Source organism: Moschus berezovskii, chromosome 7 (genome assembly GCF_049115385.1).
Source record: "Moschus berezovskii isolate FMDL1 chromosome 7, NW_MosBer_1.0, whole genome shotgun sequence".
NCBI lineage: Eukaryota > Metazoa > Chordata > Mammalia > Artiodactyla > Moschidae > Moschus > Moschus berezovskii.
Genome location: NC_142466.1, coordinates 119,759,830 through 119,779,260, shown reverse-complemented (window position 1 = coordinate 119,779,260; position 19,431 = coordinate 119,759,830). Strand labels below are relative to the sequence as shown.

Genomic DNA, 19,431 nt, shown 5'->3' with positions numbered 1-19,431 from the left:
ACACACAAAGTCTCCAGATTCATAAACCACAGATGTTTGCGTTCTGACCACCTAACTAAAGTCCCATCATGTAAGAAAAGACACTCCTTAAACCTGTGGAGGTAGGAAAGTAGTGCCAAAAATGTAAACACACACACACATCCGTACTTTACGCAAGCTTCAGGCCACAGTACACAGGAAAGAGCTTCTCTGAGCACGTGTAGCCATCAGAATTAGCTGCGGGGAAGTTTAGGAGCAAAAGTTCCATCGAGAGCGGATCTCCCCTGTGTCTGCCACGCACCCTTTGTTCTGGGTTCTGTTGCGACTCTTGTATCTGCTAACACAGGTAACTGTGCATGGAAACAGCTCGGTCAATGACCTCAAGAGAATCACCGGTGGGTGCCCTCAATTCTGCGCTTTCTCACTTCTGACAGGTAGAGGAGCCAGCACAGTGAAGCACACCGCTTTCCCTCCTGCCTCTGGAGTCCCAGACTGGGACTCCATACTTTGTGTCCCCACCCCAAGCCCCCACCTCCCTGCACACAGCCCTTGCTCTCCACGTGGATCTGCTCTGTGAGGGGCAGTTCCTCAATGCACAGGTTTAGGCTACATCTGGGCGACCCGTGTAAGTGGAGGCCAGATGTATTTTCATTCCTTTACAAATGGAAACAGAGGCTGGCGCAAGACCATCTTCTTTGAGGCTGAAGGCGACTGGATAGAGTTTGATACTTAGATGCTGTGAATAATTCTGTGGACAAAATCAGTGTAATTGAAAGCAGACGTGGACCAAGCACCGGGGTGTCATCTTGCAGTCCCCCCCACTCCCTCCTGAGGTCTGGGCATCCGCCAGACCACGTGATGGTCCCGCCCGCCCCACTCACCAGCCCGTCCTGGAGTCCGGCCTCCTCCTCCTTCTGGCCCTGACTCTGGCGTCGCTGAGCTTAGAGCTGTCTCCTCCTTTGCTGATTCCCCAGCACCCCCGGGCTTGGCCGCTCGGGGCCCCCAGCAGCCCAGCTCTGTCAGGCGGCGACCAGACAGGTGTCCGGAGACCTCACTGCTGGCCGCAGGCCCACTGGTAGGTCAGAGCACTCAGCCTCGCTTTGTGCAGATCCAGCCTCCTGTGCCCGCATCAGGGTTGCTCCAAGTCACTCTGCTGGTCCAGCCTCAGGAGCACAGCTGGATAACTGCTGCGCCTCAGCTGTAACCAGAGCAAGTCAGCGGCCACCTTCAAAATCTGTTTTCCGCAACAGCAGTGTGGCCCTAAACTCACTCACTGAAGACAACCATCCGTGCTGAGGTGGGGTCACCGGAATCTGGACCTGTGGCTCCAAGCCCAGCTTTGACGAAGGGTCCAGGGGACAGGGGACAGGGCACAGGGAACAGGGCGCAGGGCACAGGGGACAGGGCTCCTAGCTCATGGGAAGAGTTACTGAGCCCGCAGAGACGCTGTGTTTCGTGGGCAGCAGTGTGAGCCCACTTCCTGTCGGGGGATTCAAAGGCTTAATCGAAGGGGAATCCAGTCTCCTGGGAAGTGTCACACTGGTCGCTTAGGCAGTAGACACTTGAGTGTCGGCCCTGGTGATCAACTGTGTCCAAGTCACCAAGGGCGCCCCTTGGACCTGGCAGACCCATGTCACAAAACAGAGTGCTTGCATCCTTTGCTAAGTTTTAACAAAGCCCAGAGAGTTCCAGCCCCTGGTCAACCGGGATTTGTACTGGCTTTTGTGCCAAACTCGTGCTTCCCTGAGTGCTTTGCTGACACTGGGGTACTCACTGAACGTTCCCTTTTCTTGATTCTAATGGAAAATGTTGGCAGTGGGAGGCGGAGGGTGCCGAAAGGGGAGAACAGGGAAGCATAGATCTTATCCGGAGCCTCTGCAGGCACATTCAGCCTGTGTGAGATTAACTGTGAGATTAAGTTAAAAAGCGTAGCCATTTAGCCAAAACCAGTGCTTTGTGTTTGTTTGTATTGCATTGGCCATTTTGGGTCAAGTTCAGCCTCAGGACAGTTAGGCCTCCCTCCCTCTGGGCCCCTTGGAATGGGGCCAAGAACCTTCTAATTGATTGTTTAATTACGGAGGTTTCCAAGTTACAGCAACTTGGAGCCTCTCCATGATTTATTCTGCAAAATAAAAACCTCTCTTTCCCCACAGGTCTGTGCCAGGAGTAAATAACCCTCCTGATTTAGGAGACTGGACAGCATCTTCTAGAAAGAAGCTCACAAGACCAGGGTGGGTGACTCGGCCATGGTGTTTTTGACAGTAAGTTCCATCTTGTTTGGGTTTGATTCATGTATATATATATATATATATCTCCGAAGATTCTCTTGATAAAATACAAATGCGTTTTGGAAAAGTCAGTTTCTAGAGGCTGACCGTGGGGAAGCTGCAAGGCCAGAGGGAGAGGATGGGGGCTCTGGCCAGTGCCCGTCCTGCAAATATGAGGACTCGGGGGGCAGTCCCCCAGGGCCACACGTTCAGAGAGAGAGCTGAGAGCATACAAAGTTAGACCATGTGGTTCGTGTTGGCAAAGCACAGGGTTGAGGTGGGGGAGGTTCAGACCTCACAGGCTGGACCTTGAGGGACCCCTGGGGTCTCGCCAGGCCCGGGGGGGACACTGAGCCTCTCAGGGCTAAGCCTGGAAGGACTCCGGGGACTCTGAGGGGTTCCCGGTGGCCCTGGGCTCAGGGGTGTGTCAGGCAGGAGGTGGCTGCCCCCTGGTGGGGACCTGGGCCGTGCTGATGGGAAGCGGGTGGTCTCACGGGGGACCGGAGGACGCGCTGTCTTCAGGCAGACCCCGAGGACAGAGGGGACAGCTGGCTTTGTCTGTCTGCTTGTCTTGACCTTTTGTCAGCGGGGAGGGGCTGTTTAGAAAAACAGAAGGATGAAACGATGAGGAGGTTTGGGCAGAAACAGACGAGAAGCAAGGCGCCCCGTCGGCGTCTGCAGAGATGCAGGCTTTCAGCAGCAGCTCTGGTGGGGGTCATCGGGAGACTTTGTCCAGAAGGCAGGCCTGCCCGTGGGGGTCATTTCAGGGAGCACGTCCCCGGGCCCAGCCTGTGTGAGGGCCAGGGCTGGCCGTCCTGACCGAGACCACAGGGGGCTTCCCCGGGCAGCAGGAATGAGGCCTCAGCCCGGGTCTGTGGGCACTCAGGACACCAGGGCAGCCTCGCACCGACTTGTCTCTGAGCAGGAGTCCCTCCTCTCTAGCCCGCTGGCCTTACTGAAGGGCTCTCAGGGCGACCCCCAGGGACTCCGGCCAGCCCTTGGGGCCTCCCTGTGCCTGTTGGCGGCTCCTTGTGTTTCTGCCCTAATTTATCTGATTTGGCGGACGGCCTGGGCTGGAAAAAGCAAATGATTGATGAGAGCCTGACAGTGATCGTTCCTTTTCCCCTAAAGAAAACTGAGAAACCTGGGTGAAGAGCTATCATTTCCACGTGAATGTTTGACAAAGAGAATCTGAAGCTTCTCGTCTAAAATTCTACGTTCTCAAGTTAGCTAGGCCTATCGGACACGTAAAATTACACTTTGTTTTCTAAGTTTTCACCAGTCAATAAGTTAAAGGTTAGACAATATGACTCCGAGGTGTGAATGTGCTTGCAATTTACTACCAACAGCTCATTAATCACGCAGCCAACACGAGCTTTCAGAGAGGTCTGGAGTGAGCGCACTTGGCAAGTCACAAGGGTGATGCTGGTACTTCTTCTTAAACTTTCTTTTAAACTCGCAATCAAAGTTTCCTGTGATGAATGGAGCTGAACTGAATCTGCATCCCCTGCCTTCGTGGGCAGGGCAGCACTGGACGACTGTGGTTGAGGCCACTCGGGGTCCAAGTGGGGCCCGTGGGGCCCCCAGGTGGGGAGGGGGCACGGGGCTGTTCAGGAGGACGGTCGGGTGGGCCGGTGTGCAGAGCGCTGCCCTGCTAGGGGAGTGGACACAGGAAGGAGACAGAAGCCTAGTGTGCCTTCAGGCAGAAAATCCAGGACCCGCCACGTGCCCCTGTTGTGTTAGGTGTTGGGAGTGCAGGGGAGAGGTGAATGCGTTCTCATTCCCGAGTCCTGCCCCTGGCACCATGTCCAGGGCACTGTGAGCCACAGCAGGGCTGCACCTGTGTTACACTAGACGCGATCACACCGGTGTCTGCCGCTCCTCTGCCCGCCCCTCAGGAAGGGTCTGCAGGCTGGAGAACTTGGTCGCACCGCCCACCATCCAGGAGCCGAGTTGCTCATCCCAGAGGGTCTGTGTCCTTGGACGCAACCTGCCCACCCGGCTGGGTTCCTAGAGGCCTGGCCGTGGGTACAGGGAGTAAGGGCAGTTTGTGGATCTCAGAGCTGCCAGCGTCAGAAGCCAGCCCTGGGAAGCTAGGGCACAAACCAGCAATTCACATTCTCACATTTTTTTGCAAAAAAAAAGTACGGATAAAGAAATGATCTTAACCTTCGTTAGGAGAAGAGTCGTCTAAGCTGTTACTGTGTCTTGTGATTTGAAAACCCGGCGCCGAGCGCAGGAGACGCTCTAGTTACCGCGGCGCAGTTCCGCCCCGCGCCCGCGCCCCTCCGGGTGCACCCACGCTGCGCCGCGCGCCCCGCTCTAATCTGCCTGCTGACCGGCCTGTCAAGGCTGGGCGCCTGTGGACGTCCCGGCTGGACTCGGACCACGCCGCGGCAGAGACCGAGATGGTCTCACGGTTCTGGCCTAAACTGTAAACACATACTGCCTTCTCTTCCGGGGAATGCAAACCACTTGTGAAGGCCGTCGTGGCAAGGATGGAAAAACGCATCTGTGAGAGGGGTGACCCCCTGCCTCACACTGGGCCCCTGGGACTCTGCCCTGGACAGCAGGCCGCACCCCGGGGGGCACACGCGTGCCCCTGGCGGGGTCGGCGGGGCCCCGGGGGGCTGGGGCGCCCCACCCCCCCCACCCCCCCCACCCCCCCCACCCCCCCCACCCCCCCCACCCTCCGCCTTCCCCCGCGACCGTCTCCAGCTCGCGGCGCTCTGGGGCCGCTGCAGTCCAAGCCCGCAGGACGCTCCGCGCGGACCGTGGCCGCGGGCTCTTCACGCCCCGTCACCCCAGCCGATGCTGTGCGCTCCTGCAGACTTCCCTGGGCTGCCCCGGCACCCCGTGACCTGCGCCTACGAGAAGCTCGGGGTGGTGGGTGACGAAGCCGGCCCCGGGGCCGCAGAACCTCCCACCGCTCAGCCTACGCGCCCCCCGCGGCTGGAGCACAGAGCACGAAGCCTGGAAATCACAGACGGCCTTGCCACCTGTGGCCCCCAGAGCTGTAGCAGAGCCGCTGCGACACAGACGGAGCCCAGCTCCCGTCCGTTCTGAGTACAGCCTTCCTTCCAGCCGCTGCTAACAGCGACTCCACGGTGACATTAGCTGGATGAAGAGCCCAATTAAGTTTTAATTACCCCGGGTGAGGCCCCCAGGTATGACTCACTTGCTAATTAGATAAGCAACGCGATTTGTTCTGAGCACCGGCAGGGCAAAACACGGCCCAATCCCATCTCTGAAAAGATTCAGAATAAATTAAAAAGTCTTTAGAAATAAAATTTCCATGGTTATCAAGGATAAACTACTCTCGAGGCCTCGGCAAAGAGCGGGGGTGGAGGCCCAGCATTCTGGCCTGACCCCCATTCACAGGCAGGGGCTCTGACCCAGGAGCTGAAGTGAGAGACGACCCCACTCCATGGAGAGCACCGTTAAGGCAGGCTTCGCTGGCTGCTTTCTTTCAATGAATGCAGAAGTTTTCCTTTTATGAACGTGATAAGGGCAAACCAGGACGGGCAGGAAGGCGCCCACTACAGATGGAGCCACCTCCGCGCCCTGGCCCCTCTCCGGCACACCCTCTCCCAAGACCTTGGTGCCATTTCTATGGCAGACCCTTAAATCCCAGAGGAGAGTGGGTGACCAAGTTCTGACTCCATGTTTTCCTGTGATGTGGGGACGTGCCAGGGTGAGGCCCAGCCCGTGGACAGCCCAGGAAGCCAGCCTGGAGGAGGAGGTGTTGTGTCCAGACCATGTCTGATGGACTCCACGTCTGGGGGAAGCTGCAGGCCAGGCCACTGGGTGGACACTCTTAGAGAAGCCGGACACAAGTCTTGTCAAAAGTGGCTGAAGGCCTGAGGGCTCAGGATGTGCCAGGACCGGGACCCAGAGGATGAAACCAGGAGGCAGGAGCTGGCTTCAGGGGAGACTGTTCACCCGAGGTAGATGAAGAGCGCCTGAAACCCATACGCGAGGTCCCAGCGTCCCAGAGGACATCGCTCTCATCTCGGAGCAGGGACACCAGAAGCAGTCTGGGCCTCGCCGTGGGATCCATGTCTGAATGTCTCATCCGGGAGATAGGAAAAACAGGAAATAGAGAAAGCTCCTTGTTACTCCTTTCCCTGATTGTATTCAAATCCTCTGTCCCTTCAGACTGAGGGTAGCAGAAGCAAGTCTGTGAAGGAATAACTCAGCCAGAGCCTCAGACCTTCTCTGAGACGATTCATAAAATCCAGGAGAACAAGCGGTCAGACCCACAAGGGATCCGCGTTGGGAGTATCGGACGTGGGCTATAGGACAACCATGATGGCAAGGACCGGAAGCACACTGAAGCGGGAAGTTCTGGCAGGAAGCTGGAAGCTGTGATACAGAGGTCCCCTGGCTGAGGGTGGGTGTGGAGAAGGGTGATCTTGGTACAAACTGTGAGTGACAGAGTTCTGGGGTCTGACGCACAGCACGCGGACTACAGCAAACACTACCGCTCTGTGTGCCTGGAATTCACGAGCGAGTAAATCTTAAGTGTTCTCACCACCCCAGCAAGTGAAATAAGACAGTGGTGACTACGTGAGGTGATGGGCCTGTTAAACAGCTCCACTGTGCTGATCATTTCAAGCTGTGCGTGGGAATCGGAGCATCACACTGCACACCTTAAAAAGACGCCATTCTTGTCAGTCATACCTCAGCGAGGCCGGAAAAAGCAAACCAACGAGAAATCGGTGTACAAATACTCCCTGTACTGTTTGGCTTAAAAATACATCTTCAGTGACGACCAGAAAAGCCATGCGAGGGGTCAGCAAGGAGTGAGGCAGCGGATGTGCTGGGTCCAGTTCTCGTAAACTCCGCGGGAACAGGGCAGAGAGGAGTTACAGCAGCTGATGCAGGAAAGGTGTTTGATAAGATGCCGCATATACAGATATTAAAGCATCCGATACACTTGATGTGTATCGCACACCACAATCAGCACCATCAACGAAAAGGACGTGGCAAACCAGAAACAAAAGGGCGTGAAAACCTGCAGCAAACTCAGAGCCGGCCGTGCAGACGAAACCATCCTTTCTCAAGGTCAGGAAGGAGGCCAGAAATTCACCGTCACTACTGACGTTTAACCAGCATGGGGGGGGGGGGCGGGAAAGCAAGATTAAGAAATAATACATGAGAACTGGAAAGGAAAAACACAGCTACCCTTCTATGTAAATAACCTGATTATGTATGCAGAAAATCCAATAAAGTAAACAGATAAACTTAAAATTTGATAACTAAATTTAGCAAGACATTGGATAAAGATCAACATACGAAACATTTTACCTCTCAGTTCAGTTCAGTTCAGTTCAGTCGCTAAGTCCTGTCTCACTGTTTGCGACCCCAGGGACTGCAGCACGGAAGTCCTCCCTGTCCATCACCAACTCCCAGAGTTCACTCAAACGCGTGTCCATTGAGTCAGTGATGCCATCCAACCATCTCATCCTCTGTTGTCCCCTTCTCCTCCTGCCCTCAATCTTTCCCAGCATCAGGGTCTTTTCCAATGTGTCAGCTCTTCGTATCAGGTGGCCAAAGTATTGGCGGTTCAGCTTCAGCATCAGTCCTACAAATGAATATTCAGGACTGATCTCCTTTAGCACGGACTTGTTGGATCTCCTTGCCGTCCAAGGGACTCTCAAGAGTCTTCTCCAACAGCAGAGTTCAAAAGCATCAATTCTTTGGGGCTCAACTTTCTTTTTAGTCCAACTCTCACATCCATACATGACTGCTGGAAAAACCATAGCCTTGACTAGATGGACCTTTGTTGGCAAAGTAATGTTTTTAATATGCTGTCTAGGTTGGTCATAACTTTTCTTCCAAGGAGCAAGCATCTTTTAATTTTGTTTACCTCTGCTGCTGCTAAGTCACTTCAGTCGTGTCCGACTCTGTGTGACCCCATAGACGGAAGCCCACCAGGCTCCCCCTTCCCTGGGATTCTCCAGGCAAGAACACTGGAGTGGGTTGCCATTTCCTTCTCCATACCAGCAATAAATGATTAGAAAACACAATTTAAAAGATACCTTTTTAGGGACACAAAGAGTCAAATATTAGCAACACATCCAACAAAAGATACTCAAGACCTTTATGACAAAATCCAGAAAGCATTATAGAAATTAGAAACGACCTAATTGAATTGAAAGGCTCAATCATTTTAAATATGTCAGTTTCTGCAGTGTTTTATGGGTTTAATATAAAATGTTAGCATAATTTATAAGACTAAGAAAATCTTGTGGAGGAACAAATTTGCAATAATTGTAGCCTTACAAAGCTACAATAATTAAAAACTGGGGAATTGTCACAGCATGGATGATAGACCCAGGAACAGAATGGACAGAGAAGCCCACAGCAGCTGGACACTCAGCTGAGGGCAGTGGACACCTCAGAGAAGTAGTAAAGCACAGACTTCTCGGTGAACGGGTCATTCTGAAGAATTACAGTGTGGCCCTAGCTCTCAGCATCAGCAAAACCCTCCCAGGGGAGAGTGAGTATAAACGTGGAGGTGAGCAAGGCCCCACGGAGGTGACAGTCAGACATCTGGACTGCCTCGAGGAGGAGCCCTCTATCAGCAAACAGAAAAGCCAACCATCAAGGAAGGTGTGACAAAGGGCCACATTGAAATCATGAAAGTCTGTCCACAAAGACATTGTCAGAAAAGACAGGCAAGACAGTGTGGGAGCAGACATCTGCAAAGCTCTGTCCGTATCCTAGCGAAACTCTCGTGCCACAGCAAGAGAAGATGGGCTCTCCTCGGACACAGCGCCACGGTGTGGGCTAGGCCGCTGAGATGGACCTTTGCTGAGTGGAGGATGGAGCGTGGGTTCACCAAGGACACGGCCACCGAGCCTCAGCAGGAGGCCGCTCTCCCCCGGCACAGCTGAGCCTGGATGACGACATCACGAGCGTGTGATTCATCTTTACAAGGTTCAAAAATACACGAAACTAACCCCCGATGATGACGACGGAAGCCAAGATGATAGTTAGCTGAGGGAGGCAGGCGCGTCGTGATGCGAGCAATTTGGGCTCTGATAACATTTCGCTTAAACGTGCCTTGAGCAGGGCTTCCGTCAGTCACTCAGCTGTGTGTTGGACACTGTCCTGAATGCACGAATAATGAATAGCGCTTAATAGCACATGAATTCATGAGAAAAATCAGGAAGCTGAGAAGGAGAAGTACCATCTCATGTGGAGCCAGAGATGAGGGCCAAGGGTGTGCTGATGGGCTTAGGACCTTCCCCTAAAGCCCTGGAGGCCACTGGGACAAGGGCGATGGCTGAGTGGGCCTCAGTGTAGACGGGCTGGGCTGGACGGAGGTGGGCATCGGGCTGGAGCCGGCCACAGGGGAAGTTTGTCTTCTCTTTGATGGGAGTGGGCTGCGATCTCCTTCAATCTAACTTTCGACTTTAAGAGTTTGTGCCGCAGAATCATTTTGTTTATTACCATAATAATTCAAGATCTTAGAACTGCTGTGAGCTGACATGGTGTATATATTTTTGTCTGAAACAAAGGAACTTAGTTTTTGCAAATTGTTAGAGACTTCAAAAAATGCATTTCATTTTCAGATGTATTGTCAAGGGCAGTGACTCACAGCTCAGGCTGGTTCAGAAGCGATCTCTAAAGAGAGGCACGATTTTTCCTGAATCTCATTTGCAAGGAGGCAGTGGTTGGCTCTGGGCCCCCACCCAGACGGCCGGGTCTGACTCCAAGAGCCCTGAGTCAGCCAGCCCAGGAAAGGCACCATTGCTCACCCAGGGACCCAGGCTGGCTTGGGTCAGAGGGGCAGGGGGCACAGTGCTGGCCCTTCTTCCGCTGAAGTTAGTGATTGGGTTTGAGATTCACCCTTTGGCCACTGAGCGAATTGCCTCGCCTGTATTGCATTAAAGTACAATTTCCAACTTTCGCTTGAAGTCAGTAGATGAGTCAGCTAGTGATTCACTGTGCCTCCTCACCTTCTTAACTCTGTTATGTCCTGGAAGAATCATTCTTGAATATTGATGGAAACCCTTTGAAGCTCTGAGACATCGTGCTTTCTAAAATAAGGTCACTTCTTTTTGCTAATATCTGACCTATGAAAAGTCTCTCCTCAAAATTTGTACAAACAAACGGAGATGACAGGGTCATTCGTCACCTTGGGCAGGTGTGGGCTGATCCCGGGAAGCTGTGGCTGCACATGAAGCTCTGATGAGGCCGGGGGGGGGCGGGGGTGAGACCCCAGGTTTGGGAAATCCAGGCTGGAACGTTCCAGCTGGGGGGTAGGGTGGGGCGGGAGCTGTGTCCTGGGCCGGCTGGTCTCCCCAGTACAGGAGTGACGCCTGCATCAGGGACCTCAGACCAGCATGGGTATGTGCTGGGTACAACACAGCACCCCAGGGCACACACAGGGTTGCAGCCCTTGCAGCCTTAGCCATGAGAGTGAACAGCTCTGGCACAATTCGTTCAGTAACAGGAAACACAGGCCGGTCCACTGAGCTTCTCCGCTCAGGAAGGGAGTGGTGACTCAAGGCCTGACCTAAGAGATCAGCTAAATCACGGCTTCACAGCTGGTCAGCACTAACTTATTGTAGATAATTCTAGCAAGGTCGGCACGGAGGTCTTCCCATTGGTGGCATGCTTGGTGACCAGGAGCAGAACTCTCCAGAGCTGGCTTATGCAGAGACGGGGACTTATCTGAAGGTTTGTTTCTGAGGCAGCGGGGTCCATGAGTCTGAGTAATCTCTGGGAGTTGGCGATGGACAGGGAGGCCTGGCATGCTGCAGTCCATGGGGTCACAAAGAGTCGGACACGACTGAGGGACTGAACTGACTGAGTGGACCTGTGATGCACCAAAAAGTGCTGAAACTGAAAGACAAGTAAGAACCAGATTTTAGAGACGCTTATCTGTTCAAATCCCTTTCCCTTTAATTCAGAGTCTCATAAAACCCACTGGTTTCTCTTTTAGACAAACTCTTTTAATATTCATCCGCAGCAGCCTTCCCTCTCCTGACTCAGGCAGCGACCTCACAAAGGCCAAGGGGTTAAGAGGTTGAGACCATGGTGAGTCTCAGCGGAGCAGCTCCCTCTACACGGGCCTGACGTGCATGGAAATGCTGTGCTCAGATGCGCCAACTGAAACAACTGCTCTTGAACTGGTGACATCCTATGGTTGCTAAGTGCTCACAGCGCAAGGAACACTGGGTCCCCATGTGGCCAGGTGGGGCCAGTCCTCATCTCCAAGTGAGGGGTCAGGGCACCCGAGGAGAGGGACCCGGGTAGATGCCAAACACAGAATTTTTTCTTCACTTGTTAATTCTTCCCCAAAATGAAATTACAAGTTTAGGCAGAGTGTGCACAAAATCTGGAGAGTCAGCCCTCTTTAAAAGTGCAGAGGGGCTCACCCAGCAAAACCTAGCAAAATGTTTGATGCCGTGTGAGAGATCCTCAGGCTGGTTGCTGCTGCTGCTGCTAAGTCACTTCAGTCGTGTCCGACTCTGTGTGACCCCATAGACAGAAGTCCACCAGGCTCCCCCGTCCCTGGGATTCTCCAGGCAAGAACACTGGAGTGGGTTGCCATTTCTTTCTCCAATGTGTGAAAGTGAAAAGTGAAAGTGAAGTCGCTCAGTCGTGTCCGACCCTGAGCTACCCCACGGACTGCAGCCTACCAGGCTCCTCCATCCATGGGATTTTCTAGGCAAGAGTACTGGAGTGGCTTGCCATTGCCTTCTCCTCAGGCTGGTTAACAGAATAGAAAAATCTGACTCAGTTTTTATTTCCCCTGAAATGCTCTGTGATCCTTTTCCTTATGTCCGCTTAGTGTGCATGGAGTATGTTGCAAGACTGTAACGCTAACACAAGTTAAAGGAACGGACACATTTTCTCTTAGGAGCTAAAACCCTTTCCACAGCAAGTCAATTGCAGACCCAGGTTTAGCTGTACCTCCTAGGGTCTCCTTGCCGCCCAGAAAACAGAGGAGGCATGGACATCCCTGTCCCTGTGGAAAGGGGCTCACCTCTGCCGGGGAGGGTGTTACCACCCCGGTTTGAAAAGGGTTACATGAAAGCTCAAGAAATTTAAGTAACTCGGTCAGCTCACCTCCAGCAGCCACACTGTCTCAGCACGGGGCCAGATGTACATGTAGTCAGTCATCACTGAGAAACACCGCCTGATGGGAAGGCTGTGGGTGAGCCCGAACCCAGCGGCGCGGAGTGAGACCAGAGAAGATGGGCTAGGACGCAGGCCAGTGGGCAGTGCGTGCATCAGCTGACTTCTCTCATTTGGAGGCTCTGATCAATTAAGTTTCCAGAAGAGGTGAGTGTTGAGACAGGGGATTGGAGGTTAAAAAGTTAAGTTCTGGTTGTGGGTCTGTGGATGGAAGCTTATGTAAGTCCAGGGTCTGACGCTGCCTTTGAAAGGACCCCTCTGGACATCAGTATGGAAGCAGCACGAGGATCAGGTGCAGGTTAGACAGTGTAGATGCCCTAAAGCCGAGAACCGGAGAAAATCCCCCCGGCTCTGCCCAGCCAAAGGCCCTGCGGTCACGAGTGCACGTCCTGCCGAGAACGAGGAGGTGCAGACCAGTCTGTCAGGGCTCAACGGTCCCTGCCCCCAGCAGCTGGGTCCTCCTGACCTGTGTGAGAAGCAGCGTCACACGCGCCAGGGAAAGCACGGCTGGTCCAGCATCTATGCAAAAGTGTATTCCCTTATAAAATAGAGTAACGTCTTCGACTTGAAAAGTTATGGGGTGAGGTTTCATCAAACCCCACCGAGAAGTCAGTTCATACCTGAGTGAACCAAAGGCTTGAGAAGAAGCTAGGTTCTGCTCAAGCAGGTTCCACTGTTGCTTTAAGAAGAAATAGGAAACTTAGAAAGATGTGCTTACTTGCTCTTGTTTGCTGAGGAATAAATAGATGCACTCTTTTTTGACTGTGACCACACTGGGCTTGCAAAGGAGTAAGAAATTGCATCATTTGCATGTTGCCGAATGACCACATCCTTCTTCTGAGCCCAGAGATCCGAGCACACGACTCTGAGTCATCCAGCTGCGCTGAGTCACGGCCACCCCTCCGGAAGCAGTTCTCAGGATAGCGTGTCCGGCAGAGAGGAAACCTGCCCACGTCATCAGTAAAGCTGACAGAGGCTAAAGTGAGGCTCCGCTCTCGAGTGCTGATGTCTGATGGAAAGAGGTCGGACACTCGAGGTGAGGCGGCTGGGAGCTGGGTTGTCGTTTCCATCACAGAGCCCAGGATGCTCTTTCTCGGTGCTGCTGTTGTTCAGCCGCCGAGTCCTGTCCAACCCTTTGTGACCCTTGACTGCAGCACATCAGGCTCCTCTGTCCTCCACTACCTCCCAGAGTTTGCTCAAATTCACGTCCACTGAGTCAGCGATGCTGTCAAACCGTCTCAATCTCTGCCGTCCCCTTCTTTTGCCTTCAATCTTTCCCAGAATCAGGGTCTTTTCCAAAGAGTCAGCTCTTCACGTTGGGTAGCCGAAGTATTGGAGCCTCAGCTCCTTCCAGTGAATGCAGGGTTGGTTTCCTTTAGGACTGACTGGTTTGATCTCCTTGCAGTCCAGGGGACTCTCGTTTTCTCCAGCATACTTTAGATGCGTAAGTCATTTGACAGTCTTCTTTTCGGTCCAACTCTCACATCTGTGTATGACAACTGGAAAAACCACGGTTTGTCTGTATGGACCTTTGTCAGTGAAATGACATAGTTTTCCTCCCAAAGAGCAAGTCTGACTGAAGTCACTGTCCACAGTGATTGGGAGCCTAAGAAAGTGAAATCTGTCCCTGCTTCCCCTTTCCTCCATCTAATTGCCACGAGGTGTTGGGACCAGATGCCATGGCCTTAGTTTTTTTAATACTGAATTTCAAGCCAGTTTTTCATTCTCCTCTTTCATCCTCATCAAGAGGCTTGCTACTAGTAATTTAAATTATCCAGTGAATAACAGCATTTATCCCTTAGTTTCTGCTATGATCATTTAAACTCACCTCAGTGAGGACAAAGGCCAGACCTGGTTTGAGGGAATTGTGTCCTGAGGTCCAAGTATGACATCAGTGTTTAATAACTATTTGCAAAATAAATTAATGAATGAATTGGCTTATTGTCAGTGTCCTGTTGGGGTGTCAACTCACTGATTTATCTAAATTCTCTCTTCTACATTCTTATTCCAGCTAGTATTCGTTCTTGTGACCAGTGCTTCTGACATAATGATGGTGACAGCTGACATTGCTCAACCCACAGCTTACCAAAGCCCAGGAGGCGGGCATTATCATCACGCTCACTGCTAACTGATGAACAGAGGCTCAGGGAGCTCAAGCGACTTCAGCGCAACCGGCACAGTTTAGCAGCCTGTGGGCGCCGGCCTTCCGCGGGTCCCCACTCACACGAGCAGTTCTGACTGACTTCTGTGCCCCACCCTTCTCAGTACTGTTACCCTTGCTGCTGCTGCTAAGTCACTTCAGTCGTACTGCGTTTAAGCACATGGTTTCAACAGCAAGGTAGCACCACACACCTATTAGAAGGCCAGAATCCAGAGCCCTGTCAGCGGCATGTTTTGGGAAGGTGTGTATCAATAGGAAGTCTCACAAAAGGTGCAGCCACTTCAGAAGTCAGCTGGATGGTTTCCTACACAGAAAACATGCTCTTACCACATAGTCCAAAGCTCGTGCTCCCTGGTACTTAACCAAGGCTGCTGAAAAGAGATGCTCACATGAGAACCTGCATGCAGATAGTTATTGCGGTTTTATCGATAACTCCAGAACGTGGATGCAACCAAGACGTCCTTCAGAGGGTGAACAGGTAAAAATAAACTCATATGTCCAGACACAATAATGGAATATTATTCAGTGCTAATAATAAAGAAAGCTGAGCGCCAAAGAATTGACGCTTTTGAACTGTGGTGTTGGAAAAGCCTTTTGAGAGTCCCTTGGACTGCAAGGAGATCCAACCAGTCCATCCTAAAGGAGATCAGTCCTGGATGTTCACTGAAAGGACTGATGTTGAAGCTGAAGCTCCAATATTTTGGCCAACTGATGCAAAGAGCTGACTCATTGGAAAAGACCCTGATGCTGGGAAAGATTGAGGGCAGGAGGAGAAGGGGATGACAGAGGGTGAGATGGTTGGATGGCATCACCAGCTCAATGGACATGCGTTTGGATAAGCTCCGGGAGTTGCTGATGGACAGGGAAGCCTGGCGTGCTGCAGTCCATGGGGTCGCAGAGTCAGACACGACTGAGTGACTGAACTGAACTGAACTGAATAAGAAATGAGTTACCTGCCATGAAAAGACATGGGGGAACTTTAAATATACATTACTAAGTGAAAGAAGGCATTCTGAAAGACCTACACACTGCAAAATTCCAACAGTATGACATTCTGGAAAAGACAGAACAGAAAGATCAGTGGGTGCCAAAGGTTTGAGGGGAAAATAGGTGGGACACGGAGAATGCTCAGGGCAAGACTCTGCTCCACGTGACACGGGACAGTGGACACGTGTCACTGTACACGTGTGCAAACCTGCAGACTGTCAGCACCAAGAGCGGTGGTGACGTGTCCTTGTGGGTCACCCACTGTAGGAAAGGCACTTTCTGGGGAGACGCCGGCAGTTGGGGAGGCTGTGCATGGTGGGGGTGTGGGGGCAGGAGCTTTATCTCAAGTCTCTGTACCTTTCTCTCCAGTTTCTGTGAAACTAAAGTCTAAAGTGAAGGTCTGCTGCTTGAGAACAGGGTATTTCATACGCTCACTGCGTACGCATATGTTCTACGTACTTTGTCACTCTGCAAATGCACATTGTTACACAGACACACAGACACGCGCACAGACGAGCCCATCTGCAGGCTGAGGAGTGAGACCACCTGCTGAGTGAGTAACAGCTCCGTGAGATCCTTCATCGTTGGCGCTGCAGCCACGCTCCTCGCATCTGCTTAGAGACAGAAAGAGCCCTCGTTACTTCTTCCTGAAAAAAGTGCATCTCGGTTCTTGTCAACCTTGTCCCAGGATGTGAGGACGTGTTCTCAGATGCAGAAGCGAGCCCGGCCCAGGCCTGCCGCCCCCAGCTCGGATGCGGTGTGGGGCCTGCCCCCCGGGCCCGTCTGCATTTCTGACGCCGTCATCCGTCTCACGGGTGCTGATCCGGAGCCTCGCGCTGTCCTGACGCCACTCTGGTCATTTGCACGTTGTTTGCACACATTGTCCTTGTGCAGCTGGCTCTTTATTCACAGGAGCCCGGCTGGCAAAGCAAAAATACACCCCAGCTACGTGGATCAGCTCCTCACTCCCCACAGCCTTGGCTGAGAGCAGCCCGAGGAAAGGAACGCTACCTGTGAAGACCAGGCTGGGCAGGAGGAGCACGGGGAGCTGAGCCACCCTGGACCTGGGGCCTGTGGACGCGGCTCAGCCCAGCGAGGACTTGCGCACAAGCCACGGCCTCCGCGGGCTCATCCTCCTGAAGTCAAGGCCTCCACAGGTTCATCCTTCTGAAGTCAGCGTGCAGAGGAGGTGAAAGCAGGCTGCGGTTGCCACCATCTAGAGGGAGACGGAAGCCAGGAGGCTTCTGCCCACGCGGGAGACCCCTCATTGAGGCCTGGGGACAGGAGACTCTGCAGCTGAGTCAGGGTGTGGGCTTGCCCACACCTCGGTTCACCTACTTCAGCATCCTTGACAAACAGTTCACCTTCCTGGTACATGTGTTTTTTGATTGCTTGGGTTTTACTTCTGTTTCTAGCTCATTTGATCTAGGGGCACGGTGACAAATATGCAGCAATCATCACTGACAGAAATGGTCTCACACCCGGAGATTGATCTCAGGACCAGGCTGACCTCAGGGAAGAATCGAATTGTGCCGGGTTTATATGATTTCTGCCTCAGAGTCAGTAACTGGGCAGATGCATTTCCCATTCCTCACAGTGAGAGATGAGTGAAGGTGATCACACACACACACTCGTGTCCTACAGCACAGAACAGCCTTGTTTGTGAGATGCATGTGGATGACCACAAGACCGGGGATTTCCTCAGCACTTTACCCCTGCCTCAGACCACAGCACACCATCACCTTCCCTTCTCAGATGCATCACCCCTTTTCTAACTCTAAGCGTGTCGCTGTCACCGTGATCTCCAGGCCCCAGCCAGCACTGGGCCCCTACACCTTCGTCCCCTATTCCAAGTGGCCCTTATAACACTTTCCTCGACAAAGGAGTTCTTGTTCTTATTAAACAAACACAAGAGCCAGTAGAAACATAAGAAAAGGCTTACTATCACTAGATTTCCAAAAATGAAAGTGTGAACAACAATCGTCTGCTCTTCCTTTGCAGCCAAAATGGCTGAAACAGAAGAGAGAGCCATTCCTGGGCTGTGAAGATGGGAAAGTCACTGTTCTGTGTGAGCCTCAGTGGGATGTCAGGATGAGCTTTTAGAAGGACCATTTAAGAATATGTGCTGATAATTTAAAAACCATATGCAACAGTGCCAGAAAACTTTTGTAAGAAAAAAATAAGCAAGCAAATGTGTACGCTTAAAGAATAATTTTTACAGAAGTGTTTAATAAAAATAAAACTGGAAACAAGATAAACTGCAATTAGTAAAAGAGTAACTAAATGAATTATGATAAATCCACACTGGTCCCAAAAATCATAATTAGAGTTTGACTTGGAAAAATGCCAACAACATACTGTTAGGTGAAGAAAGTTTACAAAAGAGTAAATACAATATAGCCCTACTTCTGGAAACTATAATGCAAACACACATGGACAGAATCGGGAAGAACACCCACTAAAATGTTAAGAAGAATTATTTCTGGGTGATGAGATATGGATAATTTAATTTCAGTTTAGTTTACTTTTATTTATTCTTAATAGTTGATAATGAATATAAATTAAATCTACAAGAAAAAAAGTATGTTTCCCTTAAAAATATAAACACATATTGCAGCACAGTACATTAATTTTGACACACTGTATCAATTTTTCTAACATTAGAACAAATACTAAAATAACCTGAGTCCTCCCTTCAATATCATAATTTTCTCCTATTTTATTTAAAGGAATAAAAGTTTAAGGGTCACATTTTAGGAAAGGCCAGTGTAGATTAACTCACAACTTCCTTTCATATTTGCAATTTGGGTTCAGAATGTCATACTATATTTCTTCAGTCTCCCTAGGAATTTGAATTTGACAGAAATCAGGATTTCGGGCTCTCAAGCTTAATTGCTTTTAAAAATGCATTTTTTTTTAATTGAAGGACAATTGCTTTACAGAATTCTGGAGTCTGTTTGCAGCATCGCCCCCAAAATCTGCAGCCGCAACACACGAAGCTTGAGCTTTGCAGAGAGAGCCTTCTGCCTTGTCCTGCCTTCCCTCAGCCGGTGTACCAGCTGAAGGTTGGCACCTGTCGTCTACCTGGCATCAATTAAATGCAAGCTGCCCTGACCCCTGACCTTCAGCCCCCTGAGAGGAGTCCAGGGTGGAGACAGGAATAAGACCCTCTGTGCTCTGCGAAAGCTGGCAGAACAGTCCTTCAGGCTGACGGATATTTTCAGAAGACGCACAAGCCGAACCTTGCATCTCCTACCTAGAAAAGCACTAAAATCCTTCGTGGTGATGTCTGCTCCTCGTAACTAGCAGCAGCCTTCTGAAAAAGAAACAATGTGTTTGATTGCATGTATTTCCCACTCCACTGGAATAGTGTATGTACTGACCCCCAGCCTGCCTCTGTGGGGCGTCTCCTCAGTGCTCTCTGAAATGTGGTCTCCCAGGTTAGAGTCCTCATTTTACCCCAATAAAACTCGACTCTCAGCTCTCAGATCCTGTGCTCTTTCAGTCGACAGCGGGACTTCTGCAGGGCTCACTCATGTCCTGTCAGCGGTCATTTCTTGCACATTATCATGTGTAGGATGAGGCTACACGCAGCAGAGGAACTGGACAGACAGTCCTGTCACAGGAGCAGCTCAGGGCCTGGAGAGGAAGCCAGACACCCACAAGTCCTCCACTGTGGTCCGTAATTGGTTGGAGGTCCAGGGGAGAATTCCTGTATCTGCCAGGAGCCGAGGATGGGGAGCGAGGCGTCTGGGGGTATCCACAGGGTCAGAGAGGTGCTGCGCCCAGGAACCCGTGTTCTAGGGACCCCAAGTCTGAGAAGAGAGGCACTGCCTGGGGGTGGGGTGGGTGTCCGACTCTTTTCTGTGCGCCTCCAGC

General features: G+C 51.8%; 1 long non-coding RNA gene across 2 annotated transcripts; it reads left to right on the top strand.

Moving 5' to 3' along the window:
* The first annotated feature begins 920 nt into the window (after positions 1–920).
* On the top strand, positions 921–19,026 carry LOC129557229 (uncharacterized). Of its 2 annotated transcripts, none has more exons than XR_008686185.2 (3): positions 921–1,054; positions 2,133–2,240; positions 18,495–19,026. It is a non-coding gene; the product is annotated as an uncharacterized LOC129557229 (long non-coding RNA). The 2 variants fall into 2 exon arrangements; XR_016037937.1 differs by lacking the exons at positions 921–1,054; positions 2,133–2,240 and adding exons at positions 13,121–13,440; positions 14,416–16,923.
* Positions 19,027–19,431: the final 405 nt, after the last annotated feature.